The 27,889-nt window shown below is 42.5% G+C and overlaps 1 protein-coding gene across 1 annotated transcript in view; it reads left to right on the forward strand.

Moving 5' to 3' along the window:
• The first annotated feature begins 15,535 nt into the window (after window positions 1-15,535).
• LOC124595978 (ras-like GTP-binding protein RhoL) overlaps window positions 15,536-27,889 on the forward strand; it is a 353,938-nt gene continuing 341,584 nt past the window's right edge. Inside the window, exon 1 of the mRNA XM_047134923.1 lies at window positions 15,536-15,690. The gene's annotated coding sequence lies outside the window, so the exon portion shown is untranslated. The remainder of the gene's footprint in view (window positions 15,691-27,889) is intronic.

A 27,889-nucleotide genomic window follows, 5' to 3' on the forward strand; every position in this document is an offset into this window, starting at 1 on the left:
CATTATCGAATACTGACATCGCTCCTATTCAAATGTCGAGTGATTCGCCGCTTGCTCCAGCTGGTTACTTTGAACCAACTACACATCGTTCCCAAATGGTTAGATCGGCGTGCATGTTCACATACCTGTCTGTGAAGCATAGTTGCTCTCCAGCTAAGTGCACTGAATGAAATTCGCAAAAACTTCGTGTCCTGGTATCGACATGAGCCAGCAGCGCGATGAAACTGTGCTGCTGAATCACACATTCATCCATTGCCTGCCAAAGTTTATAATTTTGCAGTTTATGTCGATACCTGTATGAATATGAATTTATGATCAATTTGCATAACTTCTATGTGTCAATTTTTTGTTCAAAAAATGGTTCAAATGGCTCTGAGCACTATGCGACTTAACATCTGAGGTCATCAGTACCCTAGAACTTAGAACTACTTAAACCTAACTAACCTAAGGACATCACACACATCCATGCCCGAGGCAGGATTCGAACCTGCGACCGTAGCAGTCTCGCGGTTCCGGACTGAAGCGCCTAGAACCGCACGGCCACCGCGGCCGGCTCAATTTTTTGTCTTACAGTGTATTTTCAAAATAGAAAAGAGAAGAAAATTGAAAAATAAGAATAGTGAAGATACAATGAGGAAGTACAGGAAGCTGAATAAACAAGAAAACCATATTTAACTAAGGGAATTAAAATCTCATGTAAGTGGAGGAGGTAAATTTATGTAATGGCCAGAGCTAGCCAACATCTGACATGACTTGAATGCTACAAAAAATACTGTAATATTTTGAAGAAAGTCATTAAAATGTACAGAGGTATACATGTCCTGAGAGGAATAAATAACGCGAATAATAAGATTAAAATTATATGGGACATTGTCAAATGGGATACGTGACAGTCAATCAATGTACAAGATTCCATAGCAATTGAACTACATGACAGTGTTGTGACTGACAACTCACTAGTTGCAAGTAACTTTAACAGTCACTTTCTAGATGTAGCAGCAAATACGGGAGTAAATGGTTTAGTTGAAGAAGTGAGATAATATATCAAAATGTCATTCCACAAAACGTTAAGGTACCTAAAATAGCACCAACATCCTTCACTGAAATTAATACAATTCCTTCTAAAAATCAAAAGCTCTTCTGGAGTTGATGGAATTTCAAACAGAATCCTCAAAACAAAGATGTCCTTAGTGATGTATGCAATACACGATGTATGCATTTTAATTTTTTCCAGTGATGTATGCATTTTAATTTTTGCAGACAGGTTAAAATACACAATTATTAAGCCACTTCATAACAAAGGTGAGAGGCGAGACTTAAACAATTATCATCCAGTTTGCTTACTGACTTCTTTTTCCATAAGAAGTAGAAACAATTTACTTAGTATATCACAACTCGGATTTCAGAAACGTACGCCGACTGAGAATGCTATTTATACATCCTCTCAACAAATAGCACACGCCTTAAATAATAATATATCGCCAGATGGAATTTTTTGTGAAATCTCCAAGGCCTTCGATTGTGTAGCTCATGACACTCTCATAGAAAAACCCAGGTTTTATGGAACTGATGGCTTCACACACAGCTGGTTTGAATCATACTTGACAAACAGAATGAAAAACGTTGCGCTAAACAACAGAGAGGATATCAGAACGATAGAAAATTTTAGTGATGGGTAAAAATCATAAAGGCGGTCCCATAGAGTTCAACTTTGTTCCACTCATACTCCTTACATACGTCTATCACTTTCCACTTATCACTGAACAAGCAAAATTAGTACTTTTTGCAGGTGGGACTAGTGTCATAATTAACCCCACTAGAGAGAAACCAACAGAGGGGTTAGTGAATACTTTTTTCCAACGAATTATTAAGCAGTTCTCTGAAAATGGACTCTCCCTAAAATTAAAAAAAAAAAAAAAAAACACACACTACATTCAGTTCTGCACAACAAATACAGTCATACCAGGAATTGATGTAGCACAGAACATGAGCCAATAAGCAGGATAGAAGGCTCCAAAGTTTTGGGTATACACGTTGATGAAAAACTGAACTGCAAGAAGCCTATTACTAAGCTTCTCAAACAATTAAGTTCAGCTACTTTTGCTCTTCGTATACTTGCTAATCTTGGAAACAGGCATATTTTGCGTATTTCCACTTAATAATGTCGTACATAATAATTTTCTGCGGTAACTCATCGCTTAGAATGGAAGTATTGATTGCACAAAAGCGAGCAGTAAGAATAATATATGGCATTCAATCGCGGAAGTCATGTTGGTACCTCTTCAAGAAGCTAGGCGCGCTCACAATACATATATATATTAATGAAATTCGTCATAAATAATCCATCACAATTTGAAGAGAACAGTGATGTACATAACTACAATACCAGATGAAAAAATGACTTTTATTACCCATTGTTAAAGCTGTCAGTGGCTCAGAGAGGGGTTCAACATGCAGCATATAACTGTTGATCATTTGCCCAATAACATAATATGTCTGACAGGTAACGAAGCAAGTTTTAAACGCAATTTTAAACCGTAACTCCTGGAGTAAAAACTAAATTAATCAATTAATTAAAAAATTTAAACGTTGTTTTTGAATAGAGTTGCATGAGTAGGAATAAAACGATAAAGTGTTAATTAATGTTAGCGCTAATCATGTATATGTATCCTGCAAACTGACTCGTTCTACACCATTGCGATAAAAGAATCGTTCAGGTGACCTATGGAATATGCAACTAACTGCCAGGCCACACATGAGCTCTGCGAAATCTGCAACAACCTGACATCTTGGGTTCAACGCCTCAATCATCATCCCTATAGTCCCAATTTGGTTCCATCCGGTTTTCATCTGCTTCCAAAACTTAAAGCACGCCTTCGAGGACTTCAGTTTGATAGGGCTGAAGCGGTGTAAGTAGAGGTGAGGTTGTAGCCCAGTCAACGAAGTCAAACATTTGACAGTGACCATATCAACCAACTGGTCTCTCATTGGGAGAAACGTAGTTGTAGTCAGGTTGACTACGATGAGAAATAAATATGTAGACATGAGGAATGAAGATGTAGAATGCTAATGAGGTTGATTTTATTTGAAATGCTTTAAGAGCTTCCACAGAAGAAATTCGGAGACATTACTTCCCATCAAGCCGTTGTATGCGGAAAAGATTAGAAACCAACAACTTTGGAACTGAAATCCCTGAATTATGTGGATGATAATGATGAGAGAGGACCATCAATAATACACTCCTGGAAATGGAAAAAAGAACACATTGACACCGGTGTGTCAGACCCACCATACTTGCTCCGGACACTGCGAGAGGGCTGTACAAGCAATGATCACACGCACGGCACAGCGGACACACCAGGAACCGCGGTGTTGGCCGTCGAATGGCGCTAGCTGCGCAGCATTTGTGCACCGCCGCCGTCAGTGTCAGCCAGTTTGCCGTGGCATACGGAGCTCCATCGCAGTCTTTAACACTGGTAGCATGCCGCGACAGCGTGGACGTGAACCGTATGTGCAGTTGACGGACTTTGAGCGAGGGCGTATAGTGGGCATGCGGGAGGCCGGGTGGACGTACCGCCGAATTGCTCAACACGTGGGGCGTGAGGTCTCCACAGTACATCGATGTTGTCGCCAGTGGTAGGCGGAAGGTGCACGTGCCCGTCGACCTGGGACCGGACCGCAGCGACGCACGGATGCACGCCAAGACCGTAGGATCCTACGCAGTGCCGTAGGGGACCGCACCGCCACTTCCCAGCAAATTAGGGACACTGTTGCTCCTGGGGTATCGGCGAGGACCATTCGCAACCGTCTCCATGAAGCTGGCTACGGTCCCGCACACCGTTAGGCCGTCTTCCGCTCACGCCCCAACATCGTGCAGTCCGCCTCCAGTGGTGTCGCGACAGGCGTGAATGGAGGGACGAATGGAGACGTGTCGTCTTCAGCGATGAGAGTCGCTTCTGCCTTGGTGCCAATGATGGTCGTATGCGTGTTTGGCGCCGTGCAGGTGAGCGCCACAATCAGGACTGCATACGACCGAGGCACACAGGGCCAACACCCGGCATCATGGTGTGGGGAGCGATCTCCTACACTGGCCGTACACCACTGGTGATCGTCGAGGGGACACTGAATAGTGCACGGTACGTCCAAACCGTCATCGAACCCATCGTTCTACCATTCCTAGACCGGCAAGGGAACTTGCTGTTCCAACAGGAGAATGCACGTCCGCATGTATCCCGTGCCACCGAACGTGCTCTAGAAGGTGTAAGTCAACTACCCTGGCCAGCAAGATCTCCGGATCTGTCCCCCATTGAGTATGTTTGGGACTGGATGAAGCGTCGTCTCACGCGGTCTGCACGTCCAGCACGAACGCTGGTCCAACTGAGGCGCCAGGTGGAAATGGCATGGCAAGCCGTTCCACAGGACTACATCCAGCATCTCTACGATCGTCTCCATGGGAGAATAGCAGCCTGCATTGCCGCGAAAGGTGGGTATACACTGTACTAGTGCCGACATTGTGCATGCTCTGTTGCCTGTGTCTATGTGCCTGTGGTTCTGTCAGTGTGATCATGTGATGTATCTGACCCCAGGAATGTGTCAATAAAGTTTCCCCTTCCTGGGACAATGAATTCACGGTGTTCTTATTTCAATTTCCAGGAGTGTAATAGAAGAAACAAAGAATGTAATAGCTGCAATGGGAAATGGGAAAGCAGTAGGCACAAATAGTTTACCAGTAGAAAAGCTTGCGTTTGAGCAGTGAAGGATAAGAGAAAATTTGAAATTTTTAAAAAATACGCTCGTCTCAACACTTGCTCCTCCATGTCCAGCATGCGATTCTTTCTTCTTCTTGCGTATCATCTCACATCTGCGAATCCCTAGAACAATCTTACGCACATATTTTTCGGATGAAATAATGCTTTAAAGATATCGTTTGGCGAACGTGTAATGCCTGTCGATTAACGCTGTTGGCTAAATTATGACTGAATATAACATCATTCACTTCCCGTATGGAATACAGTACGGCATCGATTGTTCGAAACTTCGGTTAACTGGAAGAGTTCCAGTCAGCAAATTTAAATTTACGAGCCACACACTTCCGATAGCGGCCGCTAGTTCTTTGGCGCTTCAGCTTTTTTCCTCTCTGTCAACAATGAGCAATCAAGTACTTCACCTCTTATCTGTCATCCAGTTGCTTGTAACATGAGTTCCAAGTTACATGTTACAAAGAACTAGCATCGTTACTTGTGAATCTTACCATACGTCCGCGAGTAGCTCGTACAGTCTTGGTTTCTTAGTGCTGTCAGGATTAATGTCCAGGGTCGGATTTTTGAAATTTTACACCTGTATGTCCGACATCGCGTTTTTGAACATTCCCTTACGACTTCGCCTTTCTAAGTCGGCTTGGGGCAATCACTCACGTTGATGGGGAGGCGTGGCTACTAGTTCCTACAGAACTTTTCACTAACTGTTCGTTATTTGACAACACACCAGAGACCATGTGCTTATGTTGTTTTCACGAGTGACGTAATTCGTCTACACATTTTTGATCATTTTATCTCTATTCGTTTTCTGTCTCAATATTTAGCAATGGGCAGAAGAAAGCGTTTGTTTAATATTAACCTGTAAGAGAACTACGAGTTTTTGAAATTGTCTAATGATAGTAAAAATGAACATGTTTGTTGCACACTATGTGCAAGATAGTTTTCTATTGCACCTTAAGGAAAAACTGATACTGGAGACCACATGAACACTGCTAAACCTAGGAGTGCTATTAATGGTACTGCTTCTCCAAATACAAGAGATAATATTTTCAAAGTCAGAGATGGGAATTGTGATTTGCAGTGTGCTGCAAAAGAGGCTACATTTCCGTGTCACACTGCTATAGACACGAAATCTGTTTCAAAATGTCAGGTGCGCGTTTTAACTTGTTAAAAAGTTATATGACCCAAAATTTTCATCTGCTAGAACTAAAACTGAGGCAATTATTGCTAACGTTCTCTTAAAAACAGTAATTACGTAATAGCGAAGCGGCCACTAGACGGTCAATAATAATGCACAACAATGTTGTGCAGCGGTATTGAGCTTTCACGTAGGCTGCTCAGTCACGTTACCAATAATATTGTGCACTAATAATGTGGTTCAGAATGCTGGACGATAAAGACACTGCTGCTTTGGTAATAGTTCTACTCTACTGCAAGCAGAAAAGAAGGTAGAAGAGAAATTGGTTCAAGGAGCATCAAAGACTACCCACAAAAGCTTATCGAGAGAAGTGAGGTTGAACAAAAAAAGGTTATCATAACTTTTTGTGTGTTGATGGTCCAATATTTGATGCATAACTGGAAATGGTTCTCCCAACACATCGGCTGCCCCATACATATTCGCTTCCTCCACATAAATTTCTACGGACGCCCATACCCCTGCAATCAAAAAGCAAAACAATACACTGAGAGACGCAGTTCCCACCAAATCTGCGCTTGCCTACTATACTACGGAACATTACTATTGGCAATTCTTTCGAAGACTTGAAATGTAGGTACAAGAGTAGTTTCAGCTTACAGTATTTGAGACATAGTTATGGAAATGTGTCATGCAATAACACGTACACTGAAGGATTTTATTCGGGTACGTAATATACATACAGAGATAAACGTCTATATATACTGTTATTCATAACTTTGCATTAATAATTTTAAAAAATCTATCTTCCTTCGTGGCCGTTCCCTGTACTTTCTGAGCAACAAATATGGTTCATCATTCTTAACACTTCTGTTTTTGTACTCATCTGCCCTAACATCCCACAATGCCGGCAATGATTTATACACCACATAACAAGAAGCCTAACGTAACGTCCTTGGTCTGTGTAGCATGCAAGAGACTCACGGATATTGTCAATACTGCCCACAGAAGACACAATATTTCCGAGCGAAGCAGTATATTTCCAATTTTTTTTACATTCTCAACATTATTGCGCAACCTCTCAATATCCCTCACAGAAGGTCAATATTATTGCGCATCAGAAAATATTGGGCAATTCTGTTGGCCGTCTATGGGCTTGGATAATTCAAACAAAGGAAATAAAACTTACTGCAAGATACTTCAGTCTGGAGGAGGGAATGCAAGTTAAGCTTTTAAATTTCGATGAAGTATCAACTGTAACTGTTCAAATTTTGGCTCAGTGTCTTTTGCAGTCTGTTAACAAATACAAACCTGAAGAAAAATTGTTTTCTTATACTGTTGATGACAGTATTTTGGTGGTGTGAAAAGAAAGGGGAATGAACATGTGTTCAGAAAAGTTAAAAGTAAGTTTAGATAGACCTATTTTAGGAATTCGTTGTTCAGCCCACATTTTACGCAAACCATTTCTGAAAAAAAGTTGAGTCTAGTGAAGAACACAACTGAGTAAATGAAGTTTAATATTTCAGTAAACTGTTAATATTTTAAATGATTTAAAAAATATATCCTAGGTGTCACTCAAAGAAATATGGTCATTTGTCCAGGTTTGGACCCAAAAAAATATGGTAGGCCTAAACATCGTGCTTAGTTGCACCGTCCGCAATGGCGAATGAACGAAAACGCATAGTTCTCAGTGTTTCCGATAAACTTAAAATAATAGACCAACTGAAGATCGCTGCTATTGGATCAAGTTTAGCTAGGGAATATGGATGTTGTGTACGCCAAAATATCGGATATTAAAAAGAACAGTGATGCCATTAAAAAATTTACAAGTCGACTTGACAGTGAAGACGGAACCATACACAGAAAAACGTTGATAATGGCAGAAAACCAGGATTTAGAGTTGACATTTCAGTTTACGCATCGTGGTTCATGCAGGTACATAGTCAAGGGCAATCATTAGTGGCCCTTTGATTTGTGAAAAAGGGCTTGAAATAAATAAGAAATTCGGAGGTAACGCTGATTTTAATGTGACTACTGGCTTGCTTTTGCGTTTAAAATCTAGGCATGGAATTAGGGAATTGGACATTCAAGGTGAAAACAGTCGACTGATAGAGAAGCAGATGAACATTTTAAAGAGTTTTTAAATAACTGATAACGAGTGTTAAAACAAAACCAATGCGGACGAAACTGGTCGTAATGGAAGAAAATACCAACAAAATCTCAAATTTCCAACAAAGAAATGTCAGTACTTGGTTCTAAGTCCAGCAGATCACGCATAACTTCTATGGTATGCGGAAATATTACTGGAACCCACAGGCAACCGGTGTCTAGTCTAAGAATCCGCGGTGATTTACGGGTTTAAGAAAACTGCCGGTCACTTAGAAGACTCAACAGCATTTGTTGGTGGGTACAAGCATTTCTACAGAATGGTATGACACGGTGTTTATCTCTGAAGTCAAGAAGGGTCAGCATACAACTGGTAATTCTGGAACTGTTTTGTTGTTGACTGATAATGACCCAAATCATTCCTCATACCTTCCAATGAATAGAGAAAATGAAAAGCTTAAAGAGGGGATAACTGAAAGCTTCAAACGGCATTATAGAAAGGCATTGCTGGATATGGTTCTGACTGGGGGAGGACGTGAAAAACATTTCAGTATGAATACGCAAGAATTAACTTGAAAGACACTGTGTACGTGGCAGCAGAAACTTGGGCTACTCTGAAGAACACTATCCAAGCACAAAATTGGGATATGCTCCTTACATCAGATAAGCTTATCACTGCAACTGAAGACCCCCTAGTTGTATCACAACTAGCTGGGCTGATTAAAAAATTTTCAGGCTTTGAAGGTGGTGACCAGGGAAACATTCAAGAATGGCTGGAATGTGGTGCCGATGATCCTGGTTATCAGTTACTGTCGAATGATGAAGTAATTTCTAGTGTCATCGACGACCAAGACCCTTGCGACCCGAGGAAGAGGCTAGTGACAACCATAATGAAAATGGACCATCCAGCGAGGAAGCTTTACACTGCCTCGAGATGTCTATCAAGAGGTTTGAAAAATTTGATGTATGTAATGTCTAACTGGTGTGTTTAAGACTCGTGCGAGATTTTGCATCGAAAATGCATGTCTAACTGTGAAGCAAAAGTAAGTTTTGGACTTCTTTCCATAAACTGTGGGGTTACTTAAATAGTTTATGAAAAATTTATGTAAGGTATGTACAGTCCCTGTAATACGTATAAAATACACTCTAAGACAGGAAAAAAAGAAAAAAAATTATCCGAAAGGGACGGAAATCCGTAGATATGATGTACATGTACAGACAAACAAATGATTACAATTTCAGAAAAGTTAAATGGTTTATTCGAGGGAAAGAGCTTTGCAAATTGGGCAAGTTATTAACTCTTTGGTCTACATCTGACCGTTATGCAACCACTTATTCAGCTTGGCATTGGTTCATAATGTCGCTGAATATCCTCCTGAGCGATATCGTGCCAAATTCTGTTCAACTGGCGCGTTAGATTGTCAAAATCCCGAGCTGGTTGGAGGGTCATGCCCATAATGCTCCAAATGTTCTCAATTGGGGAAAGATCCAGCGACCTTGCTGGCCAAGGTAGGACTTCGCAAGCAAGAAGGCTAGCAGTTGAACCTCTCGCCTTGTTACAGCTGGGCATTCTCCTGCTAAAATGTATGCCCGTAATGGCTTGTCATGGAAAAAGAAAAAAAAAAAAAACAACGGCGTAGAATATCGCCGACGCAAGGCTATGCTGCAAGGATGCCGAGGATGACAGATATGTATTCGTTGTTCTTTGGGGCTTAATTGCAAGCGAGACTCATCACTGAAGACAGTCCTACTCCAGTCAATGAGACTGTAGGCCGAAGACGTGTCTGGAGACGCCTCGAACAGTGGTGGGATAAAATCGATTGTCGCCCGCCATACAGGAGGACACTCAGGAGTGATGGTCTGGGGTGGCATTTCGTTTCATAGCAGGACCCATGTGGTCGTCATGCGCGGCACCCTTACAGCACAGCGGTACGTCGACAATGTTCTGTGTACAGTTTTGTTGCACTCCATGGCAAGCCATCCCAGGCTTACAGTGATTTCCCTAAATCACTTCAGGCAAATGCCGGAATGGTTCCTTTCATAGGGCATGGTCGACTTCCTTCCCCATCCTTCCCTAATCCAGTGGAACTCCTGACCTCGCTGTTTGGTCCCATCCCTCAAATCAGCCAGCCATCCAACCCAGGCTTAAATTTCAGCAAGATAATGCTAGCATGCATGCGACGAGAGTTTCTACAGCTTGTCTTCGTGCTTGCCGGACCTTACTTTGGCCAGCAGTGTCGTCGGATCTCTCCATAACTGAGAACGTTTGGAGCATTATGGGCAACAACCTCCAACCAGCTACGAATTCTAACCACCTAACGCACCAGTAGGACAAAATTTGACACTATGTCCCTAAGGAGGACATCCAACAACACTATGAATCAATGCCAAGCCGAATAACTGCTTGGATAAGAGCCAGATGTGGAACAAAGCGTTATTGACTTGCATAATTTGTGAGGGTGTTTCAATTAAATAAATCATCCAGTTTTTCTGAAATTGTACTGTTTGTCTGTAAATGTACATCACATTTACCGATTTTCGTCTCATTCAGATAATTCCTTCGTCGTGCGTCTATTTTTTTTTTATCTTAGAGTGTATATGCAGTTTTTGTTTAATACATATATCTGTTTGTTTCGTATTGTTAATATGACAGTAGCACAGTAGTTTCGTAAACGATCGATTATCCGAAAAATCAGTTCTCCGAACAACCCTAGACCCGAATTTTCGGATAAACGATGCTCCATTGTAATAGAATTTCTTTCACTGTTTACGTTGCTTAAATTCCACAAGTAAAATGGCCCATATTTAGATATATGTTTAAATGACTTTTTTTTAGTTTTGATGGGTACTGTCTCCTGGATGAATATGGGACATTTATTTAATATACAAGTGCTTGAACTGAGTTAGAACATACAGAAATTTATGCTGTTAATAGTTACGTAGATGGGCCGTTGGGTGAGAAGTTTATGATGAGGAGGACGTTTTGGAACTAGAAATGTCAAGGACTGTAGTTTAAAAAAGCAACTGGGGTCCAATACGCAACCTTACGCTTTCTGTAGATCAAGGAACATAAAGATGATGAGTCAGCTGCTGTTACTCTGACAGGGTAGGAAATGTTCGAGGTATAGGCGTTGACGATCAGCAGATAATTCGAGATGGAAGTTTCATTTGGTATAATGTAAAAATTTGGAGTAGGAATTAAAATCCGTGGAGAAGAAATAAAAACTTTGAGGTTTGCGATGATATTGCAATTCTCTCAGAGACAGCAGAGAACCTGGAAGAGCTGTTGAACGGAATGGACAGTGTCTTGAAAGGAGGCTGTAAAATGAACATCAACAAAAGCAGAACGAGGATAATGGAATGCAGTCGAATTAAATCAGGTGATGCTGAGGGAATTAGATTAGGAAATGAGACTTAAAGTAGTAGATGAGTTTTGCTATTTGGGGAGCAAAATAAATGATGATGATCGAAGTAGAGAGGACATAAAATGTAGACTAGCAATGGCAAGGAAAGTATTTTTGAAGAAGAGAAATTTGTTAACATCGAGTATAGATTTAAGTGTCAGGAAGTCTTTTCTGAAAGTGTTTGTATGGAGTGTAGCCACGCATGGTTCAAATGGCTCTGAGCACTATGGGACTCAACTGCTGAGGTCATTAGTCCCCTAGAACTTAGAACTAGTTAAACCTAACTAACCTAAGGACATCACAAACATCCATGCCCGAGGCAGGATTCGAACCTGCGACCGTAGCGGTCTCGCGGTTCCAGACTGTAGCGCCTTTAACCGCACGGCCACTTCGGCCGGCTAGCCACGCATGGATGTGAAACGTGGACAATAACTAGTTTAGACAAGAAAAGAATAGAAGCTTTCGAAATGTGGTGCTACAGAAGAATGCTGAAGATTAGATGGTAGATCATGTAACTAATTAGGAGGTACTGAACAGAATTGGTACGCAAATTCAGAGGGTTGTAGGTTGCAATAGTTACTTGGAGATGAAGCAGCTAGCTCAGGATAGAGTAGCTTGGAGGGCTGCATCAAACCAGTCTCTAGACTAAAGACCACAACAACACCCAACAACAATGTAAAAATAATTACTTGTTTAGGTATATGTGAATGGATTCTAAGACGGTACCAGATACCGAACTGAGACTGCTAAGTAGGTAGCAGGAGCTTTCTCTGGGTCGTTTTTTGGGTCTAAGGAGAGATAGTGTTCTGAAGATCGCCTCCGGCTCAGGACAATAATCTGCGTGAAGACAGAGACAGAATGAGGCAGGGATTACTTTATAAGAGTGAGCCTGTTCTTTCAGTGCTACAGAAGTATGCTGAAGATTAGATGGTAGATCATGCAACTAATTAGGAGGTACTGAACAGAATTGGTATGCAGATTCAGAGGGATGTAGGTTGCAATAGTTACTTGGAGGACTCCTCCGGCTCAGGACAATAATCTGCGCGAAGACAGAGACGCAGAATGAGGCAGGGATTACTTTATAAGAGTGAGTCTGTTCTTTCCATGTATCTGGAGAATTCTGACTTGTCCAGCAAGAGTAACAGCCTTTTTTTGAAGGAGTAATTGTTTGAAGTAATATGCTGTAAATGTTGTATAAAGACCTTTCCATGATATGTTGCCCAGGCACTAGAAGTTAGTAGCAAGACTTACCTATTCTGTACTTTCATGGGCTGCGAGAAGTATGCAGTAGTCTAAATGCAAGTCGGAGGGAATGCAAAATTGTTAGCTTTGCTCCATTTCACAGACAGGGGACGCTTATTGTGCAGGAAAGGGGTGTAGGGAATAAGGTCATTGCCATTTAGGCACTGGAAGGCTTTTCAAAAAATTTGACGAGTTCGTAGGTTCTGTGGAGTTTCGTACCTGCTTGGTTCCATTTCAGATGTTTCCCTTTTCTTTACGGTGTGGCTGCGTATTTGCTGGTGGCGTATGTACGAGAGTTGTCCAGAGAGTAAGTTCCCTTCGGTCGCGAAATGGAAACCGCAGTGAAAATTAGAAATGTTTTATTTGCGACAGTTAGCTGCACCTTCCGGCTGCTTCTCTACATAGTTACCGCTCCGACTTCGACGTTTATCGTAGCAAATGTTCAAATGTGTGTGAATTCCTAAGGGACCTAACTGCTGAGGTCATCAGTTCCTAGACTTGCACACTGCTAACACTAACTTATGCTAAGAACAACACACACACCGATGCCCGAGGGAGGACTCGAACCTCCGGTGGGAGGGTTTGTCGTAGCATGGTACCAACTTTCCAATACCCTTGTCGCACAAGGCAGCCGCCTGTGCTTTCCACCAAGTTTCTGTGCTGGTCTACAGCTCGTTGTCTGTGTCAGAGTGCTTCATAGTAAGCGGTTCACATGAGCAGAGATGAGAATCACAGGGTGTGTGGTGGGTGATCAAAGACTTCCCATCGAAAACACCGCAGGGGCGTCTTCACTGTCAGTGCAGTGTGCGGCCGAGAATTGTCACGAAGAAGGAAATGTGTGACAGTTACGTTATGCGGGGTTGCTTGAAATCAGGTGAAATCTGTCGACAGTCATCCTTACTTGGTGGGAGACATTATTTTGTAGGCAACTTTACGTGCCCCCTGTGCCCTCGGAACTGCAAAGAGCGACGTGACGCGATCACCGGGCATACTAGAGACATTGTCCAACACATCTGTGCTACGCTTAATTGGATTTTCACTGTGTTTCCCATTTCACGACCGATCATAAGTTATTTTCTGGACACCTCTCGTATCTCAGTTTCGCCTCTGCAGGAATAAGTGAATGTTTTGGAGGAAAGTTGTCATGAAGAGGATGACTTCTTCTAATGTGGGTCTAGGGGATAAAGTTATTGTGATATATGGGAATCCCAATAGGATGGGCAGTTGTGATTAGTTCTGGTTGGGCAGATGAAGGGTTGGCTTCCCGTTTCGAGGTGCTCATAGAATGTCACTGATTGCATTGACGATCAGGTTCTTTATTTATCTGTTGTTTATATTTTTCTAGTGGGGGGGGGGGGGGAGGGGGGAGGGAGGGAAGGAGGGGACTCAGTAGCAGTCATGTTGTCTCCCATCAACGTTTGAATAAAGTGATGAAAAATCTTTAATAGAAATAAAAGGGATGATATGAAGCTTGATGAGATGTTGCTGCTGTATGTGGGCTTGAAACCTGTAACGGTGTTGGTACTGAACTAACATTTCCTACCTCAGAGATTTGGATGCAGAGACGAAGTGATTTTGAGAAAGGATGTCGAATGAGTGTAGGAAGATGTTCAGGGACGGGATCTAGCCAATAGGAGGCAGACTGGATTGTAATTGTGCAAGGCGCCTCGATTTGGGATGGCAGGGGTAGGGCAGGTTATACTCGATCAGATGAGTGGATCTCACGAATGACTTAATGGTCTGGCAGGAGGTAGTTAAAATTAGCCTAGAAAACGAGGTGAATTTTGTGGTGATGTAAATAATATGAGACATGGTGATGGAGGCTTGGCATAAGGCTGGCGTTCTCAATGTTGGGAGGTACAGCGGGCTGAAGGGATTGTTCTTTACAGGGGACGTAGGACTGGCGGACGTATTCATTGCTTTTGGGTGGTTACGAAAATGTTGTCAGTCGATACAGGATACGGTTGGGGAGAGTAAGTGGATATAGAAAGTGCAATGGATTGCATGATGCTAAAGGATTTGGAGCAAATGGTAAAACTCGGCAAAAACTGAGATCCACGCAGAAATCCATATGTGAATTTGGGATGATGTGGTTTTTGTTGGCATGCTTGATAGTCATGACTTTTATTCCCCTATGTTTGGCTGGTTAGTAGTTTCAGTCTATTGTGGGTTTCTTTTGAATGATTAATAGTGGGAGCTTTCATGTTTGATTTTGGTTGAGTGACAGTCCAAGATATTTTTGTGTTTTGTTTGATGAACAGGACAGTTTTGGATTGAGATGTAGAGATGTAGAAGACGAAAAGCACGAGTAAGTTTTCTGCAATTATTCCTCTCTCTCTCTCTCTCTCTCTCTCTCTATATATATATATATATATATATATATATATATATATATATTACCAAGTATGATGGTACTGGTTACACCAAGATACGAAGTTATGGAGTTGAAGTTGGAGGAGTCGTTGGGGCGAACGGTGGGGTGGAAAGCAAGAAAAGTGGTATTGTCAGTGTAATGAAATATGTAAACGGAGAGAATGGCTTAGGAACGTCATTTGTAAACAGGAGATAGGGGATGGTTACAGGAGCGATTCTTGTGCACCACCATTCTTAGAAAACAAGATTTAAACACAAACATGGTTCTGAGATCAAAATGTGGTATTAAGGCTACATTACTGGTGGATGTGTTTGCAGCCTACAGCAGTCTGGTGCAGCAGACTTATTGAAACGCTCCAAAGCGGAGTCGTTCCTTCGTCTTTCGCTTAGGAGACAGGCCGAGATAACGAGAGCCGACATCTAGCGGCCTGTGCTCCAACTTCCCCTGCGTGCCTTATCGCGCACAATAACCACTTCCTGAGCCTAATCTCCCATCATAGCGCGCTGTGTGTGAGCAGGCTACCGAGCTGACGGGTACTGCTGGCCGTGCCACGGTTTACATGTTCCACGCAACGCCCATCGCCTTTCTGCCAACACTCGCCGGCTTTCTGCTACCTGTGGAGCTCTCCACCGCTGCTGTAACTGCTGCTGAGACGTTCGTTCCTCGCCAGAGGTGAGTATACGTTCACTTAACATTCATCGACGAGCAGCATCGGAAACGAAGTAAGAGCAGGGTGTAGTGCTACACCTTTGGTCCTTATGTAAGTCAGACGTCTTTTGCTTATCAGCATTATCCTAAGATCTTCCCACAAGGGTGAAATACCACGATTCATACTTAGTTTCTACACTGTAGAAGCTCCACTACGTTTCACATGCATTGCAGAAGCGCTTGTAAAAGAAAGAAAAACATTTGAGAGCTAAGAAATGTATACCTGAAATGTTGCGATAACTGACAGCTCAGTCTTGTGCTAAATCTGTCAGATATTCTCCGAGATAAAACTTCTTTTCTCACGAATAGTGTGTGCACTGCCTGACAATGAAGATAACATTTTGTGGTTATTTCTAGTATTGTCTGCTGCAAATTTCCTGTAACATTTCGAGGCTAGTCATTTCACACAATGTGACTGCTAATGAAATTTAAAAAATCGTAACCATGAACCATTTTATTCCATATTACTTTACACTACGCACTCTGTTCTTTTAATCTGTCTTCATTCGATACAAGAATACGCTCTTACCATTCACCTGTGTCTCCTGCTTCTCAATGTTTAGTGTCCTACTGATGTCGACGTCGTTAGAGGTGGCCTTTTTCATAATATTGCTTCTCCGTTGATTTTCAGAAAACAATAGACTTCGAAAGCGGAAACATCGTATACACCTGTTCAATGAGTGATCAGTCTGTTTGTGCAAACGTCTTCATACAAAAAAAAAAAAAAGGTTTTTAAGTCCGTCAACGGAAAATTATGTACCTTATCTGGTAGAAACAGAGTTTGGTGAAAGATGTAAATATAATTTCGAATTACTTGAAGGTGAAGTATGAAGCATTTACTGAAATGTTCAGCAACAAAGTTGCTGCTTGAGTGAATTGCATCTCGGGCAGGGTCACAGACCAGGGTCTTTGCTGTTCAGGGCCAGCTGTCTATCGAATGAGGTATTCGATCAAAGCTCGACATTTCATTTTGTCGCTACTTCTCTCTCCTGCGTTTTCGAACTATTCATCTTGCTTCAAGTGTAAGAAAACTGTTGCTCATTTTTTTTTCCTACCGTAGCACTTTTTTCGATTTATAAACACAGCTTACGGATACAGAGAACTCATTGCGAGGTTTAGATGTCATTTTTGATTTTATTGATAGTGTCTGGAACTAAACAATTTTCGGTTAACGTATCGTCTCTTAGAGAGCTATCGAAGCATCGAAGTTCTCTTGAATTCGCACTGAACATGAAATATGTAATTAATGCCGACGAAAATAGGAAAGCAATTTACGTATCGTCTTTCCTTAAAAACGAGACACTGGTAACAATTGTTATTTTCTTATAGCACCTCAACAGAAAACAATGTGTTGTGTTGACAGTTTTATCTGTTTATTCCATAAGTCGAAATTCATTTACCACTACGGGTTCTCAAAGTACTTGGGGCAATAAGAGATAACGAAAACGAAGATAAAGTCAGACAATTCCATGTTTTGACATCTGTGCACGTTTTCTTCACCTAAAAAATGTCGCAAGCCTAGATTTGAAGGAACTCTTCGTGCTAAAGAAGGATGGAAAAAGTAAAGTTCTCTGGTGCTTTGCTAATGCCACAAACTAAAGAATGCATTCAGACAACTAACACCGTGATGCAGTTACAGGGCAAGCAGCCACGAAACATGAATTCAACAACACTGCTGACGCTCTTGATGTTTCAATACACGGTATCTTGCTGTTATTTATTTTATTCCAGTTGTACTGAATAGATTAACGGACACTTATGACGAAGTGCAGATGAATTTCTATACTTCCAGCATCAGCTGTGCTAAGTTCCTAAATTTCAGATAGTGTGATGTTATAGCCTTTACGAAAGAAATCTCACTATCATACAAAAGAGAATTCACTCACTAGAAACATTTTAAAATTACTATCAACGCTGTTCTCAAACTCCGAGTTCTTTCCGGAACTAAATATATTATTCAGTGTTTACGTAAATTCGTGTTTGCTCTTGAGTTTGATTTTCTCCTTTGTATCTTGCGTCTACTGTAAGAGGTTGTTCGCTAAGGACCGTACAGTAGGAGTAAATATCTGCAACCGTTTTTTAAGCTCCCCTGAAATGTAACGACCGTTTAACGATCGGGACTTGCTTCTGGTTGTGACATGCCTTGCTTTACAGAGAGGTGACAGCTCTTTCGGTTTTACTTAACTCTCTGACTTTTAGCCAGTTGACTATTGATCTCCGTACAGCGAGCAGTGAACCAAGTCTAGAATAAAACACTGAGGAATCATTTCTCTACCAAAAAATGAAAAACACCATCATATTGATGCTTGTCTAGATAGAATTGTAACTCAATACAAGACAATTTTAGTACTAGTACAAATAGTGGTCCAACAAGTGCAAATTGCAAGATGTTCAAAAATAATTTTTTACAATAATACTAAGCAAACAGTAGTCATACTACACTGATGAGTCGTTAATGGTTACACAAAATCTTTTGCAAAGCTTCTGAGAATAAGTCTGAACACTCGTTAGAAGTGTGTTTACTTTGTGACATGAATACGGAAAGAATTAAGTGCCATTCGGAGTCTGATAAAATACGCTGTGGTTTGAAGTGGAAATAGAACATCCAATTTTTGAGGTTATTAAATATATTTGTAAACTATAATTGATTGTTAACACAAAATAGGATATAGGTAAAATCTCTTAATGAACTATAGTCAAAATCAGACATAGGAGTCCTTCACGTCCACCAAGACTAATTAGAAATCATATAAGTAAAATAATAAGTCTCATATTGGATCTAAGTTTATGGAACCCTGAAAGATTTGTAATATCAGATTGGATACAATCACAAAACAAAGTTTCGAGCAAAGAAGTCTCTCTTGTATATCAAAGAAGCGTTAAATTTCAAAAAAACAAACGGGCATAACCCAGATTTGACCTATGTCTAGACACTTTAAAGTAGCATCTTCGCCTAGCATTTTCCTTGCTGGGCAATAGTTTTCGAGCACAGATTGGAACTTGAAGTCTCCGTCCCGTTAATACAGTGAAATAAATGCCATACTAAAGCTGTCAACGAATTCCAGTTCAATATTTTGTCGACAGTTGATGTAATGCTAACAAAAATGTTTGAATAATCACCATACTGCAGGATTTTAATTCTCTTCAGGCGTATTCTACTAGTCATAATACATGTTGATGCCTTCTCTTTCTAAATGCTTAACTTATTGTACTTTTGTTTCGGCTTACCCATATCCAACAGGAGTGCCTCGTTCTCCAAGTTCGACAGTGTTTTTTGGAAGTATATCTTTTGCGGCATCAGTTCTCACTGTTCAATTAATTATATTGCTGAGCTCGTAATCAGCTGTCTATTTTTCCTCTAAAAATGTCCCCTCTAAAAAGTTTGTGTTGCGCTATAGGCTGTACTTTGCGGTGACAACTAAGAGCACTGATGGCTTGTGGCAAATAAACAGTGACATCTCAGCAAATACATCTAGTAACGGAGCAGAAATTTGTTGCAATTTCTCAGCACATTTTAATGTGCTCTGCTCCTTTGCAAAAAGGAAGCTGCTCGTTCGGATTTAATTTACAAATATTTCAATCGTTAACACTTTCTGGACAGCTGTTTTGGTGCATACGGTAAAGTTAAATGATGCATCTGATACCGATAATGTGAACTCCGAACACTTCTTAGCGATCTTATATAAATTGGGACAAGTCAGACTACTATCATTTGTACTACGTTTTATCATTATAAAGAGTGAACATTATGACGATTGACATAAAGTTTTTCTGAGAATCGTACTGGGTCGTAATGTAAATAAAGAACTGTGCTGGAGAAATCAACGTTTCGGCAAGGGTTACGGTGACCTTCTTCTGGGTCTACTGTTTTGATTTAGTTTTTTTTTCTTTATTGTTCCTTTTTCCCCCTCGTCCTATATGGGCTGTCAGCGGTGCAATTTCGGCTCTTCAAGAGTATTTTTAAAAATATAACAAGGATGAGAATAAAGAACCTGTGGACCGTTTTATTATTTTAAATTTAAAAAATTAAAGATTGATATCTAAAAAACGAAAATATGTACATTTTGAGAACACATTAAAGAATGGCGAAATTCGTCTAGGAAAAAACAATGAAGCACTGCACTTTCACTTAAAATCTGAAGGACCTGTACTGGAAGCAGACAATATGTTCCACAGGGCTGAGGGGTAGGAAAACTATGGATATGAGGGTAGGTATTGGGGTGGATTGAGAGAAGACAGAAATTGGGAAAGATAGAGGGTGGAGACGAGTTTGGTTAGTGGGTAGGGTAGGTGTAACAATAGGAAAGGGATGGGAATGGATGGAGAGGGATAGGGAGAGAGGAGCCCTGATTTTGAGTGGGATGGATGGGAAAGAGTTAAATTTGTTATGGGTGATAAATATCTGGGCTTATCTGATTGTCTGGGAGAGGGATTTAGTTGAAGTTGCGTTGGGACAGGATGCGGAGTGTGTGTAGGTCAATGGACGGTGGGACGTGTTTGTAGAGGCGCGGCAGCGTACCAGGGTTGGTGATCAGATTAAAATCTAGTTTGCGCACAGTATAGGAGATACGGAGGTGTTCGATGTAGGTGAGGAGGGGTGGGAATTTGATGTGATGGTAGAGAATCTTTGTGGAGGAAGGGCAACGGGTACGGAAAACGAGAAGCAGTGCATGGCGTTCGAGGATTGTGAGGGACTTGTAGAACTTTTGTTGGGTGGAGATTCATGCAGCATTGGCATAGGAGAGGATGGATCGGATTAGGATTTTGTAGGTGCGAAAAATAGTGGAGGGGTGTAATCTCGAAGTTTGGCCTGTTAGTAGTTTTTGTCTATTGTGGGATTTTTGTAGGAGGGATAGTAGGTGAGGTTTTCACATTAGTTGCCAGTCGAGCGTTGTCCAAGATATTTTAATGTATTAGTTAACTGGATAGGACGGTCGTAAATTGTAAGCTAGAAGTCATGGAGGTGTTTTACTTGTGTGTAGTTGCTTATATTTTGTCATTGCTGCTCATTGAGCATGAAGCTACGTCACAATTTTAAATGGTCGTTGTTACACTGAAGCGCCAAAGAAACTGGTATAGGCATGCGTATTCAAATACCGAGATATGTAAACAGGCAGAATACGGTACTGCAATCGGCAACGCCTATATAAGACAACAAGCGTCTGGTACAGTTGTTAGATCGGTTATTCCTGCTACAATGGCAGTTTATCAAGATTTAAGTGAGCTCGAACGTGGTGTTATAGTCGGCACACGACCGATGGGACACAGCATCTCCGAGTGGGGATTTTCCCGAACGACCATTTCACGAGTGTACCGTGAATCTCGTAGAACATCAAATCTCCGACATCGCTACGGCCGGAAAAGCATCCTGCAAGAATGGGACCAATGACGACTGAAGAGAATCGTTCAACGTGACAGAAGTGAAACCCTCCCGCAAATTGCTGCAGATTTCAATTCTGGGTCATCAACAAAAGTCAGCGTGCGAACCATTCAACGAAATGTTATCGATATGGACTTTCGGGGCCGAAGGTCCACTCTTGTACCCTTGGTGACTGCACGACACGAAACTTTGCGCCTCGCCTGGGCCCGTCAACGCCGACATTGGACTGTTGATGAGGAAACATTTATCGGGGTCGGACGAGTCTCGTTTCAGATTGTATCGAGCGGATGGACGTGTACGGGTGTGAAAACAACCTCATGAATCCATGGACCCTGCGTGTCGGCAGGGGACTGTTCAAGCTGGTGGAGGCTCTGTAATGGTGTGGGGCGTGCAGTTGGAGTGATTTGGGACTTCTGATAAGTCTAGATACGACTCTGACAGGTGACACGTACGTAAGCATCCTGTCTGACCACCTGTATCCATTCATGTCCATTGTGCATACCGACGGAGCAATTCCAGCAGGACAATGCGACAGACAAGACGACAGACGGACGTCCAGAATTGCTGTAGAGTGGCTCCAGGAGCGTTCTTCTGATGAAACGCTTATTCTGGCCACCAAACTCCCCATACATGCACATTATTGATCATATTTGGGATGCCTTGCAATGTACTGTTCAGAAGACGTCTGCACCCCTTCGTACTCTTACGGATTTATGGACAGCCGTGCAGGATTCATGGTGTCATTTCCCTCCAGCACTACTTCAGACATTAGTCGAGTCCATGCCACGTCGTGTTGCTGCACTTCTGTGTGCTCGCGATTGCCCTACACGATATTAGGCAGGCGTACGAGTTTCTTGCCGGCCGGTGTGGCCGTGCGGTTAAAGGCGCTTCAGTCTGGAACAGCGTGACCGCTACGGTCGCAGGTTCGAATCCTGCCTCGGGCATGGATGTGTGTGATGTCCTTAGGTTAGTTAGGTTTAACTAGTTCTAAGTTCTAGGGGGCTAATGACCTCAGCAGTTGAGTCCCATAGTGCTCAGAGCCATACGAGTTTCTTCGGCTCTTCAGTATATGATCGCTCACTTGAGGCAGAAGGAAAGGGAACATATTTATATCAGGTAGCTACGGTGCACGGAATGAGGATCTGCTGTTGTGTATTGCTTCTGGTACTGTTGGCTGTGATTTGTGATCATCGGCTGGTGAGGCGTGGTCTCGTGTTTTCCTCCTTCTGGACACAGGCTATAATGGCTCGAATGGCTCTGATTACTATGGGACTTAACATCTATGGTCATCAGTCCCCTAGAACTTAGAACTACTTAAACCTAACTAACCTAAGGACATCACTCATATCCATGCCCGAGGCAGGATTCGAACCTGCGACCGTAGCGGTCACGTGGTTCCAGACTGAAGCGCCTAGAACCGCACGGCCACACCGGCCGGCTCTGGACACAGGACGCGCGGCGGCAGTTACTCGCCGGTAGCGCTCGCGTCACGTGTTGCTGGTGCGCCCTGTTGGATTCTGAGGGCTGGCAGCGAGGATGGGGCAAGCTGGTATCCATCCTCTCTGTTCATATTGTCAGGGTGTTTTATTATTTCTATGGCTTCTCTGATCTTGCGTTTGTCAAACCTGGCTGCTTGGGCAGTACTCAGATTTCCTTAAATTTGATTTCCTTGCAGCACTTTTGCCGGTGTTTGACCACTGCAAACTTGCTGTGCTGCCCCAGACGAGTGTGACGCTCGTGTTCTCGTATGGGCGTTCGCAGAAGCGATACACAACACCCGATCCTCACTCCTTCCCCAGAAGCAACCTGCTATGATAAAGTTCCCGTTCCTTCCGCCCCAAGTGACCAATCATTACAACGACCTTTTAAAATTGTGACGTAACGGCATGCTCAGTGAGCAGCAATGACAAAACATAAGCGGCTCCAGACAGCTAAAGCACACCAGTAGCCCAGAAGAAGGCTACTGTAGCCGTGGCTGAAACGTTGGTTTCTCCAGTACAGTTTTTTACATTCTGACGCGGTACGAGAGTCGGAAAACTTTTATGTCAATTGACTCTGGCTGCAGAAGCCTATGCAATTATATTACGACTCTTCTCTAATGTTTTCTTTCAGTGATCAGTTGAAAAGCTCACTCGGTGGTCAGTTGCCCCGATCTGGAGCCGTGATGATTATTGCTGGTCTAATCACAGCGTCTCAGTACATTAAGCTTGTAAAGAATTTTAAAAAAAGCTTGAACTATAGTTGATCTTTATTAAGTTTTATATTGCTTGTACAATGCACAGGAACCACTTCCGGTATCACTAGAGAAGATGATATTCCTCTATATCTTACCCACTAGTCGAATTTCCCACCAGAGCCTTTGCACACATGTCCACGACGAAATACACACACACACACACACACACACAAGAACGCACGAACACAGAAACGAGCTATAACTAATTTTTCTGTACTGTCAGTATCCACGACAGAGGATAGTACTTCAGACGTCCTTTGTATCTCTGGTACGCGATAGCCGGTATTTCACACAATACACCTATTCGGAACAGCTCCCAGTTCAAAAATGGTTCAGATGGCTCTGAGCACTATGGGACTTAACATCTGAGGCCATCAGTCCCCTAGAACTTAGAACTACGTAAACCTAACTAACCTAAGGACATCAAACACATACATGCCCGAGGCAGGATTCGAAACTGCAACCGTAGCAGTCACCCCAGTTTCCAGTGATTACATGGTGTCTCAAAAGGTACGCTACCACTACAGTGTGTTATAGCAACCAAACTAATTACGATATTCACACCATATTTTGCTTACGTCACAAACTCACAAAGTTTTGTTTGCGTGCGTTCCAACAAGATGGTGCACCACCACGTTGGGCTCCGATTGTGCGAGATGTTTAGACCTGGCGTTTCCAGATAGTTTTACCGACAGCGATGGACCAGTTCACTGGCCTCCTAGGTCGCCTGACATTACACCGACGAACTTGATTCTATAGGGTTATTCAAGGAAAGAGTCCACCAAATGTCTGTCAACCACATCAATGATTTAAAGATGTGTCATTGCCACAGTTGGTGTGGATATGTTGCGCCGAGTTTGGATAGAGCTCGATGTTGTGTGTGCCACCAGTGGCGCAGTATTGAAATTGATTGAATGACATAAAAACTTTGTGAGATAGTGCATCACGTAAGCCAAACACGATGTCAGTATCTAAATTAGTTTGGATACTCTAACACATGGGTAGTTAATCTTTTTTACCTACCGCTCACTTTTGAATCTCTACTAGTACTAAAATTTTCTAACCGCTCTGGACGGAGCATATTTTGGAAACGAGAAATGTATGATTCGCTTAACCGGATCACTCTATCGCGATTCAGACAGTTCGTGAGTTCTGTATACGAGGGTTGGAACTTTAATAGTGGCAACTATTTATTTACAACTCGCATAAAGTAGATACGTGTGACCTTCAGAGTAGTCACCAGCATTGTGTATAACTCGTTGCCAGCGATGTGGAAGTCGTAGGATAGTCGTAGCAATGGCAATAATGTTAACAGTTCGAGCGGCGCGGTCTAGTGCCCGATGAATTTGTAGCAGTTCTGAAGCGAATACCGTGAAGTATTACCTTCGGTTTAGAGATCGAGTTGAACTCACGAGAGCTTAACTCAGGGGAGTGCAGTAGGTGGTATAGCACTTAGCAGTCCCATCAGTCAAACAAATCAGTAACAGCTTGCACTGTACGTGCTTGAGCATTGTCCTGCAAAATGGTGGTCAGGTTCTGCAGAAAGTGTCATCACTTCTGTCTCTATGCTGTTCATGTTTGGAACACAACCTACGATCAGCTTAGACACAGAAGTAATGACACTTTCTGCAGAACCTGACTACCATTTTGCAGGACAATGCTCAAGCAAGCTGTCACTGATTTGTTTGACTGATGGGGCTGCTAAGTGCTATACCACCTACTGCACTCCCCTGACTTAAGCCCTCGTGAGTTCAACTCTATTTCTAAACTGAAGGAAACACTTCACGGCAATCGTTGACGTGTCAACATGAGCTTGGACAAAAGGAGGAGGACATTACTGGTGAAGCTCTATTACCAAAATAACAGTAATGCTGCAGCTCCATTTCGAGAATATCGCCAACTGAAAGGATTACGGAAGGATCCTCTTTGTCCTCCTGCTATGCGAAGGAGATGAAGAAGTTCGAATGAGCTTGAGAACTGGGCGTCGCTCCGGGAAGAGGCCGACGACCGGTTGCACCACAGCTGATTGATGAAATCGCTGTTGCTATGGGAGACAACGCTGCGCGCAAATCTCGATCATCAGGCAGTGCGCGTGCTGTGTCACGACAGTTGAGCATCCCATGGTCCACTGTTCGGCACGTGCTTCGAACCATTCTCAAGTAGTATCCGTACAAGATCCATATCGCACAGCAGATTGCACCACAGGATGCACAACGACGTGTTGCCTTCGCTCTCCATTTTCTCGCAAGGATTGAAGTCGACGAAGGCTGGCCCTGAACCATCCTATGGACAGACAAAGCTCATTTTTCTCTGATCGTGAGGTGAACACACAGAACTGTCGAATGTGGGGATCTTCACCTCCAGTCACTGTGCAGGAAGTTCCTCTGTATGGTGAACGTGTCACCGTAGGGTGTGGCTTCACGGGTACGTTCATCATTGGCTCATTCTTTTTCGAACTGGTTGGCTCTCAAGGTCCGAAGACGTGCGGTGTGACTAGGCACTTACTGCGATTGGTTCGCCACCCTAAAGAAAAGAGACGCATTGAACTCAACAGTTTTCATGCAAGATGGGGCACCACCGCACATCGCTCGCGAAGTTCACCAGTCTCTCCGAAACACGTTTGGAAATGATCGAATTATCAGCCGATCGTTTCCAAATGCTTGCCCGGCACAATCACCTGATCTCACTCCCTCTGATTTCTGGTTGTAGGGCTACCTGAAGGACAGGGTTTACCAAGGGAACATTCACACATGTGCTGATCTGAAGCGCAGCATATCAAGAGAGGTAGCCAGCATACCTATGGACGTGCTTCCTTCTGCTGTGCAGAACGCAGTCCTGCGTTTTGAGACTCTTCTAGACACTGACGGCCGCCATATTGAGCCCCTTTTGTAGCAGTAATGGTACCGGTGTGTAATGTTAGATATACTGTAGCAACACATTAAAAGTGTTTCGATTGAATTTATTCCACATTATTTCTCTTCCCCGTGTCCTTGACATTAATACTACAATGTTTGGTCCTAGTACGGTAATTAGTTTCCGTGTTACGTCTTAAATAGGGAAGTTTAATTATAACCATTCGGCGCATTGTAAACAGTAACGGGTCTATCACACTTCCTTGGTGTACTGCGGAAGTCTGCTATGAAATCTTTATTCAGTCGCAAATCTGGTCCGATGTTTCAAAAGCTCGTATTTTTTTCATTAACCGGAAGTGCGAGACGGCGTCAGATTCCTTCCTGAAGTCAAAGAACACATCAACCTCAGCGCCGTTGTCTACACCTCGCTCTGTTCCTCCATGAGATCATAGATTCCTGATTTTCGCTCTTTTGTGGTATCCATATTGCATTTTATAGATGAGGTTTTCGTTCTTCAAAAGCATGACAGTTTTTGAACATAAAATCTGTTCCATAATTCTGCAACAGATTGACGTCAACAATTTAAGCATATAATTACGCGTATCTATCCTACGGGCCTTCTTGAAAACGGGAATTACCTGTGCGTTTTTCCAGTCGTTAGGTACCCTTCGCTGTCCCGGCGAACTACGATAAACTTCTCTATCCCTCGCGGTATCGTCAGCAAAATTCAAAACGGCGATTTTTTTGGCCAAATAGTCACCACTCTAATATTAAGTGATCTATTAATCCGTCCCTTGTGATTCCTTTAGTGAAGGCGAGACGACACCAAACAAATAACATATTGTCTGTACCAAAATACAATATTTTAATGACACTTTTACGTCCGAAAGAGGAATCACAAAACGTAATAGATTCATACTCGGCAGGAGCTGGGTTCGAATCCATGCCCAACCATCCAGATTTAGATTTTTCGTATCTACCATAAACTGATCACGGTGAACGACAAGATGGTAGCTTTGAAAACGACAAGATGGTAGCTTTGAAAAGGACCATCCCTTTTTCCAATTTATTCCAACTGAGTTAGTACTCCATCTAATGTTTTCGTCGTCGACGTGATGTCAGACTTGACTTCCTTTGGTTTCACTCTGTCAGCGGAGTGCACGGTGCACAGGATGAGGAAATCAAAAGCCACCATCGCAGACTGCCTCTATCGGAGAAGATCCGCTACAGCGTTTTCCTCCTTCCTTAACAAATAAAGAAGTAACAGTATCTTCCAGATACAACAAACTGTATCAGTTTGGTAACATGATACGGATACGGCGTGGCTTTCGAAAAAAGCAGTAACGCACATTATACTTTCTTAGTGAGCTGTATTTACGTTGAAGAGCCAGCCATGTGACTTTTCTTGAAGTGTAATGCTCGAATGGCGTCTGTACCTGATCAAAAGCCAACAAATAGATGCTTAATCTCTGTGAAGTTCGGTAAGTCGCTTATCGCCACTTTATTACCACAGGAGGCCGGAAACTGTCTAGAATAGTGATTTATGTAGATATTTTGACCGACCGCTAACAGTACATCGTATACAGAGTGGAGTGCGTAATAGTTGAGGCGCTGATTGTAGAGAAGCGGAAGTCAGGATCCTCCATTACGTTTTCAGTGGATTACGAAAAAAATTTCCTTAACACTGCGACTCAC

Source organism: Schistocerca americana, chromosome 2 (assembly GCF_021461395.2).
Source record: "Schistocerca americana isolate TAMUIC-IGC-003095 chromosome 2, iqSchAmer2.1, whole genome shotgun sequence".
NCBI lineage: Eukaryota > Metazoa > Arthropoda > Insecta > Orthoptera > Acrididae > Schistocerca > Schistocerca americana.